Source organism: Cyprinodon variegatus, unplaced genomic scaffold (genome assembly GCF_000732505.1).
Source record: "Cyprinodon variegatus isolate N-32 unplaced genomic scaffold, C_variegatus-1.0 Scaffold972, whole genome shotgun sequence".
NCBI classification, from domain to species: Eukaryota; Metazoa; Chordata; class Actinopteri; order Cyprinodontiformes; family Cyprinodontidae; genus Cyprinodon; species Cyprinodon variegatus.
In genome coordinates, this window is record NW_015151425.1 from 221,698 (window position 1) to 231,060 (window position 9,363).

A 9,363-nucleotide genomic window follows, 5' to 3' on the forward strand; every position below is an offset into this window, starting at 1 on the left:
TATATATATATAAAGAAAATCTTTTTACTATTTTTCCAGTAGGTCAAAATGTGAGTACCAGCTTTGTACTCTTGTAGCCTCACCAATAGTGAAAGCTTAACATGGCTATAGGTCAAAAATAAAAGCATAACTGTATTCAACAGGAGAAAACCATACAGGAGGAGACAGAAGCAGCTTAATGTGATCACACATCTCAAATCCACCACTTCTAACCCAAGCTAATCATTCAAAGTGGTTCCCTTTGCCTCTCGACAGGATATCGTCATCTTAAACTAAATGGAGAGTTCCTGTAAATGGGTGTTTATCACAGAGTGCATTAATGAAATAAACCATTCAGTCAAAGATGGTAAAAGCTAAATCGACCAGTACACTAGAGTCACATTAATCCAGTGGCACTGACAAACAATTCCATGGAGACCAAACTGCAAAGTGGCTTTGCCCAGAAAAAATAAAAAATTTTCTGACAATTGGAGGACACATTTAAAAGTGGAGGAAAAAGTTGTATTAAAGCATTACATGTGTATTTCATCTGACATTCTCAGCTTTCAGTGAGTTTTTTATGCATAACAGCCTAGGGGTTGGTGAAGAAATTATTTTTACACCTAAACCTGTATACGGTAACTTAATTTGGATTAAAAGCTTGACTTAATATCTCATCAGACAGCTTACGGAAAGATTTTAGAGTTAAAACTTGAACGATCAATTAATCTGTCAATCATTTTTTTCTGATTAATAATTGGATAGCAAAAGGTTCCATAAAACATATTTTTTTACAGGAATAAACTAGGTGAAACTAAAACTTATCTTATTGAAACGATGAAACAGTAATATTTTTCTTAGATGTTAAATATTTGTATTATTTTTACTATTTTGGTATCATTACTACTCTAAATGAGTTGCTCTGTCGGATAAAGACATGTTTTACATTCTCTATTCTCTAGTTAGTAATCAATTACTACATTAGTTGATGATGATTTTAATAATGAATTAATCCGATTAATTGTTTCAGCCCTAGCTAATATTACTGTATTTCTCTTCCAAATCTACCCAAAGCAGCAGATTAAATACATTAACTTTACTGGATGACCATGGACCACAAATAGGAGCAAAAAGACTGTTGTGGAAAGTTGAACCCTGCTTGACTCGTGACTCCCCTCACTTACACCCTGTCTGTTTCATCGAGCACACAATGCTAAGATAAGAAATCCAATTAAGCCGATGCAGCGCAGTCTTATTTCCCATCAACCTCATACATTCTTATAAACAATAAAGCATAAAGAGTTTAATACATTTCTGTCGCAGATATGCAAATGTTCTCTTATTGGGGAATGAAACAGTACAAAGAAAGTAAGTTTTGATCAGCAGTGATCACAACTGGGGTCCGACTATAAAGAGGCCCTGCAAGCATTAACTGTGAAACCTCTTGTCTGCTGGTTTGAAATGAAAACAATGGGCCTTTGAGGAATGCTGCATGAACAGGAAGTGCTCTGACAGATAATTATTACAAACAACTTCTGTAAGTTTCTTAGTAGGAGAGTAGAGCACCAGTTAGTAAGAAAGAGAGGTATTCCTCAGGTGATGTACTAGATGAAGTTCTCTGAAAGTTGGCCTGAAGGACTGCTGCGATCAAACTCCATATCAATTCCCACTGTGCCAAATCATTGCATCCTGTGGATCTCTGAAGATCCTTAACCAATCCTGCGGACGGGGTCTGTAACCCCATGGTGTACAAAACAGATTAGCACCTTATCTTCGTATCTGAGGAAACCTTGATTAATGAAGGGAAGCTTAAGGACGGCCTTTTTTTTTTGTTTGAGGAGACTAAAGAAACTAAAAATCTGTTAAGATTCCTGTTATTATATGTATTTTTTTATTTGTTTATTTGTGTAAAACAGAAATAAATGACATCCTAAAAAAGAAGCCTAAACGGCTCATATGGTGCCTTGTAAATGTGTTATACACTTCTAACTGTTATAATTTATTTTTACATTGCAAATCCAAATGTTTCATTCAGAATCTATGTGAAACACCAACACAAAGTAGATAATATATGATTATTTCCTTTTTTCAAGAGTACTGAGAAATGGAAGATCTTCTATTGTTTTTTCCCTTAAGCCGGGCATACACTGTGCGATTTTTTTTCAGTCGTTGCACGTAGCTACAGCTCACACTGTACGACAAATCCGCAGGGTTTCATCGTACAGTGTGAGTTCACAGCTCACGATGTTTGTTCTAACACTGTGCGACCCGACGCTCTGATGTGACCTACCTGCTCACACTGTATGTCTAAAAACCCCATCGGACTCAGTTCTGTAGTGAGATGGCGCTACTTGGACTAGTCTATCCAGACGCCAAATGAGTAGAAGAGGAATGACGAAGCTCCCTGGAGTGAAACGCGCTGCCTTGGCAATTCGTACAATTTTGTGCTGAAAGCACTAAAAAGAAAAGGCGACGACGTATTTGGACAAAGACATGAATGAGCAAATGTGGCTACTACGGTCTGTCAATTGTACAGAAATAACTCCATTTCACTCGCATCCCCACCATGCTTCAGTGTTTTCATCTGAGAGGAAGAAGAAGAAGAAGAAGAATCCTTGCTTGTGCATGCCCACTGAGCAATTGCTCACGACAGCCAACTGAAATCGGGAATATATTAAGCTCAGATGGGATGAATTTCGCCTTTTTTAAAATTCTTTTAAGTCTCACCACAGGTTCAATGAATGTGATGCTGCTGTAAAACCTCTCTAAGCAGATGTTGTCATTATTCTGCCCTTTCTGGACTTTTTGGTGCTTAGTTTTACTCTCCCTTGTGATTTCAATTATCTCTTTTCATTATTTCTGGAATTATTTATTCTTTGGTCTAAGTTTAGTTATAGTTACTCTTATCTTTATGTTATGTTTTCCATTGCTTCAGTTATCTCCAGTCCCTTCTCTTATCCTCTAGTTTCCCCCTTGGCGATTCCTTACTTTTTAGTCATTAGTTTTATTGCGATTTAGCCTCTTTTAAGTTCTTTTCTAGTTACAGTTAAACCCTGGTTTGCCTGGTTACTCTTGGTTGTCCCCTAGTGTCCGTTTCCTTAACTCATTACTCCACCTCTGCCTCCCTAATATACTCCTCCTCTGCAGATTCTCTTCATTTCCTCATGTTTGTTTCTTTCGAGCGTCTTCAAGCTTTGGTTCCTGAGTTCCCTTCCTGTTATTTCTGGATTTGTTTTGCCAGTCTGCATGTTTTTCTACCATCTTCCTCACCTTTAAAACTGCAAGAAACATCTCTGCCTTCCTACTCTGCTTTTGGGTTCTGTACAAATATCCACTAACACTGACAGAGGCATCAAGTAACTAAGTATAAATGCTTAGTGACTCCTTATGTAGCTTTTTGCTCTATCTCTACTTTACTTGAGTATTTTTATGAGGACTCTGTACTTTTCCTCATTACATTTGAACATAATAAACTTCTCTCTTTTGTGTACTTGTCCCTTTTATGTTAATTTGGTCTATTCATTTATTGTTGTTTGTCAAATTGTCTGTCTGAAAAATTGTCTGAAATATTCATTCATTCATTCATTCATTCATTCATTCATTCATTCATTCACTCCTTACCTTCTCCAAACTGCCTTGTTATTTCTGTGCATTCTATTGATAACATGAAGTATCAACTGGAACAAAACAGGGAAAATTCAGAGTACAAAGAGAACCCATGGATATTTGATGTACTTATTGTTTATTTTTTAAAACAATAATATAATAATATATATTTTATAATATATAATAAAATATATTTTTTAAAGTTTTATTCTAATTTTAATGCTATTTGCAGCCTTAATGCTGTGAAAACCAGAGCTCTAAAAAAAAAGTGATTTCAGCTGCTAATGCAGAACTATTGTTCAATTCAAGCATTATTATCCAGTCTGAAATTTTAACTTTGAACAAAACTAGTAATTTATTTTTCTCTAATTTTTGCTCTCCAATAACACAGTGAGCTTAACAGAAACATTTAACCGCTTCTCTGAATTGTTTATTAAGAATCGTCTTTAAAAAAGTTTTTTCCTATTATTCAAGGCAAAAAGTAACTTTTAGCTTTTGTGCTTAAGTACAATAAAGATTTTTTTATTTTATTTAACTTTAGTAAAGAGGTCTAAGTGGCACTCTAACTTTAACCAGTCTTTTTAAAACAGATACTTCTAGTTAAATGATTAAGCTACTAAAAACCTGTACCATTCAGAATCTTACATCAACAAGACTTTGTAATCTCTGCACTTATTGGCCAGTCATCTAAACAAAGTAATGTTGTAGATCTAATGGTGCAAAAGAAATGTTCATATGACTTGAACTTATACAGAACATATAAATGCTACTTGTCTCTAGCTTACAGTGGGAGTACATGAATAATAGACAGAGACATGCTGTGTTTGTGCACAATGGTAGAGCTGCTAATACAGACACTGGTTGTCAGGAAACTGTGTTTGTTTGGAGGACCCAAATGCAGAGGCCAGTAGGCAGAGGTGAATTAAAGTGGGTTTATTAAGGTTCACAGGAACTGAGGCAGGAATCAAAATCCAACAAAAAAATAACTCACGAACCAGAACGTAGGAGACATCAGGGGAAAACCAAAATCTAGGAAACAGGAAGAGACGAGGAAGGCAGAAAGACGATAGACGAGATGTAAGACGAGGATCCAGCAAACAGGAACTGAAGAGGAAGGGCTTTTAAAGGGGACAGAGACAGGGAGAGGGCTAATGAGGAAATTGAAAACAGGCGAGGGCTGAACAGAGAATAGAGCAAGAGAAAGAGGACACAAGAGGGCAGCAGAGGACAACAAATGGAAAACCTGGAAGACAGGAACTAAGAAGAAAACAACAACAAAATAATAATCAAATAACTAGGATAAAGAAACATGGTGAAAAGAAAACTAAACACTAGAAATCAAGGAGCAAAAGAAAAACATAACAGAAACAGAAACCTAACACTGCCATTAAACAGAATTTAATCAAACAGTAGCACCTTACTCCACACATTTCCTATGTCCTAACACTGAATGGGACTAACTTTATGTGCAAATTCTTGCATCTTGTGTTTTACACAATTTCTTGTCGCAAATAACAAACAAATCTGACAAGTTTGCCCACCTTGACCTTTGCAACTTGTCAAGAGTTAATTTGGGCTTCTGGGCTGCATCTCTGATAAATGCTCTCCTTGCCCAGCCTGTCACTTTAGCTTGATGACCATACCATGAATAATCCCTAAAATCTTTGGCATCAAGAATATGGATTTAAAAAAAAAATCCCTACTACTCCAATGCCTTTTTGTTTTTCTCTCTAGCAAAGTTTTTAAGTATTTACAGAGCATCTCCACTGAAACAAAGAGGTGGACTTTATGTGGCAGTCAGATTACTTCTTTGGAGACTGTGAACAATCAGCCTTTTTAACAATGTTTTGGACAACTGCAGAGTCAGCAGTCTTCCCCATGATCGTGTATCCTGCAGAACTAGACTGAAGGACCATTTAAAGGCCGATGCTGATTGCGGCACCAGGTTTCTTCAATTTTATTTCCCGATATTATTTTCTGATATAATGAATTTGGGATTCATTAGTTGCCTCATCAAAATTAAAAACAAACACTTGAAATGTATCTGTGTGTAATGAATGCAAATAATAATCAATTTTCACTTTTTGAATGGGGTTACGTAAATAAATAGTATTCCATGATACTCTTAACAGTATGAAAAGCACCTGTATAGTGAGCAAAGTTTCAAAAAATGAAAGTGCCAGAAGAAGTGGAGTTAATCAGCTGGAAATAATTACAACATATCTCGTTTTAAAACTTGCCAGCTGTGCCGCGTATGAGTACATGATAAAAAAAATGAAGGTCTGAATGGAATGTTATGATCTGGCATATTCATCAGACAAAAAATGGATTAAAAGATTTAATTAAACTTTAGCTGCCATGTGTTTGCAACGTTCCTACGAGCAGGTCTGAAGAAAGGGAAGTGGACGGGAGAGACAGAGGAAATGAAAAGTGCAGCAGACAGATGGAACAAAATCTTGACGGGGTAAAAAGAGTGGAAGATTGGGCAGATAAGACAGTAAGTTAATACATTTTATCACTTTTCTGAATTAACCATTATTCCTAAAAACTAAACACTCTGGGATGTGTTTTGACAATTTGAATAGGAGACAATTTTAACTAAAATCTTATTTACAGCATACCTTTTACAAAATGTAAAGTATGCAGTATATACAGTATATAGAAATATTTAAAATGTTCCTGTACCAGCTGTTGGCATCCTTAAGCTTAATAGCAGCAGGGTAAATCACAGTGGAGCTTGTTCAGCAGCGCATGCTTTGTCACTGAGAGTTATGCTTTCTAAGAATAGCTTGAAGTGCTCTAATATCTGGACTGGAGAGTAGAGTCATTTATTTTTCTCATTTGCAGCCTCTCGGTAGGCTAACTGCTTTGTTCTGTTGCCCACAGCTGTAATGTATCCCACCTTAATGATAACTTTTTTGTTCCAAACGCTGCTTCATGGGACACAGAATAGTTTTACTGCAACAATTGACAGAGGTGTTTTAAAGGCAGACATGTTGGGTGAGATTTTTTAAAAGAACCTTCAAAGTGAATCCTCCGAAGCTCCTTTACTCCTTGTCTTAATTGCGGAGGCCAGAACATTTTTAATCCGTACTTAATGAATAGGAGTTATTGGGAATCCAATGAATTTTCCACTGAATCAGTTTCATTAAAAACTTCATAATGTAGTGTCGTCCAGTAAGCATAATTCAATATTCTGAGCACACAGGTTTATAATTTAGGTGTGTTTTTTTGTAGGTAGTTTCAATTCAACAAACACACTTCACAGTGTACATGTCCTGAGCTGTTTTTGTCACGGTTCTCCCTTTTTGGACTCTGAGTTTTTACTTTTATCAGTTGTTCTGTTTTGTTGATCTTTGGTTCACTGCAAAAATTATCTAGAAATTAGTAAAAACTTCTTAAATTAAGTGTATTTACCCTTAATTTGAGTAGGTAAATGTGATGATTTGCCAATGGAATGAGTATTTTTACTCTTAAAATAAGATAATTAGAGAATATGCACTTGAAATAAGACAATGCAATTGTTTTCTCTTATTTTAAATGTAAATTACCCTGCTCCATTGGCATAGTGTCTCACAAACCTCAATTCAAGAAAAAATGCACTTATTTTAAGAAAAAATTTTCCTGTGTTTATTTTCCATTATATTCCAGCAGTTTTTATTTACTCTCTGTTGCCCCCTTGTTTCCGTTCCCCTTGGCTTCCTTCTAGTTAGTTCCACTCACACCTGCTCCTTATTCAGCTCATTAGTCCATCCATTGTTCTGTTCTCCTTATATACAGTACTACACCTCTGCAGTCACTCAGTGCTGGTTCCTTGTTGTTGTTTAGTTGCTTCCTCATCTCTGAGTTCACACAGAAGTTTTCCTCAGACGTTTTCTGGTCTTTTGGTTCTTGTATTTTGGATTTTCCCTCAGTTCTGTCATTAAATCTACAAGATTCAGCTCTGCCTCCTGATCTCTACATTTGGGTCCTCAAAAACCTTCACCCAACCTTCACAGTTTAGACTCTGTTAGTGCCATTTTTTTTTTCTTGTTTTTTCTTTTGCCAGACTCATAAACTACAAAAACAAATGAGAAAATAAGTAAAAAAAATTACTTCAAGTGTATTTTCCCCTAATTTGAGTAGGTTAATAAGATGATATACCAATTGAATGAGTTTCTACTCTTAAAATAAGATAATTAGATAATATGCACTTGAAATAAGACAATGCAATTGTTTTCTCTTATTTTAAATGTAAATTACCCTGCTCCATTGGCATAGTGTCTCACAAACCTCAATTCAAGAAAAAATGCACTTATTTTAAGAAAAAATAATTTATTTAGATTCACATTTTTTGCAGTGCAGTTCCTTGTGTTTTTCTCATTATCTGCAGCAGTGATCTGCTCTACTCATGTTGTCATTCCATTCTTTTGTTCCTAAACAGCAACACTTTCATGACAATGTTTCTGTTTTACATTATTTTAGCTCTAATACCCCAGTATTACAATCACATGTCTAAAACAAAATGAATGAATAGTTCATCTGTGAAAGATTCCTATTTACTGAATGTCTTCATTTTGTGTTGTCCAGACATTTATTGTCTATAGCAGCATATCTGCGCCAGATATGGGGCATTTGAAAGAGACCAAATAACCCATTAATATGGTCAAATAACAGTCTATCCACGCAAAAAAAGACTAAATAAACTCCATGCAGACAGACTCCTGCAGATGTGACACCAGGAACTTCTGCAAGGCGGCAGTACTACCTGCTAACATACTGTGCAAAAATGCAATGTGTATTGCATTGTCATTAAGTAGACCTTTAATAGAAGTAATTTGCATTGTAAGAATGTTTTAGATATTGGATAAAAATCCAGTTTTAATCTGGGTTTTGGTCAGATTGAAGTTGTCATGGATACACATTTGAGGGTGTGTCAAGAGAAAATTACATATCTTTGGCCTTTATGTTGGATAATCTGTTTCTTAAAATAAAACAATATTTTTTTATTTCAGCAGCCTAGATATGGAAAGTACTTTTTTGAATGTATCTATTTATATGGGGAAAGATTGCCTCTTAAAGAAATGAATGTTCTTGGTTTGTTTGTTTTTTTTAATGTTTTTTTCCACAAAAATCAAATCAGGTTACCATGGCCTCTTTGAGTAAAATAGCCACAACATCAATTCATTCAATTCAATTTATATTGAGCCAAAACACAACAAATATCAACTCAAGGCAGTTTATAGAGACAATTCAACCAGATCATACAGTCAGATTGGTTCAGTCTAATATATCTAAAGAAAACAAACTGATTACATCGACTCATTGACTCGAAAGTAGTCCCTCACACACGGGCAGGCTTGTAGCGACAGCGGGGAGGAAACCTCCCCTTTAACAGAAAAAACCCTTCAGCATAATCAGGCTCAATGTGAGCGGCCTCACGGAGATAGAAGCAGACATACAGAAAGAAGCAGAGGTACAAAAGCCAAGTGTGAACCAGCTCCACAGGCAGCCCTCATCCAGGAAACACAGATCCAAGCAGCCGAGCTGTGAGCCAGCTTAGAGTCCTGCAACGGGTCGGGTACCTGGGGGTCCCCGACGGGTCACGCGCTAAAATGCTCTTTTGTGGGTGAAAAATACATAAATAAAAATAAATGGGTCGGGGGGTCGGGCGGATATTTTTTTTGTGTGGGTGGGTAGTTGGTGATTTTTTTTTTATGCGTGTGTGTTGTTATGGACATCAGAAATGTTATATTAATCAGGCACTGGGGTCACCCTTGTTGTAGCTTAAAGCCCTGC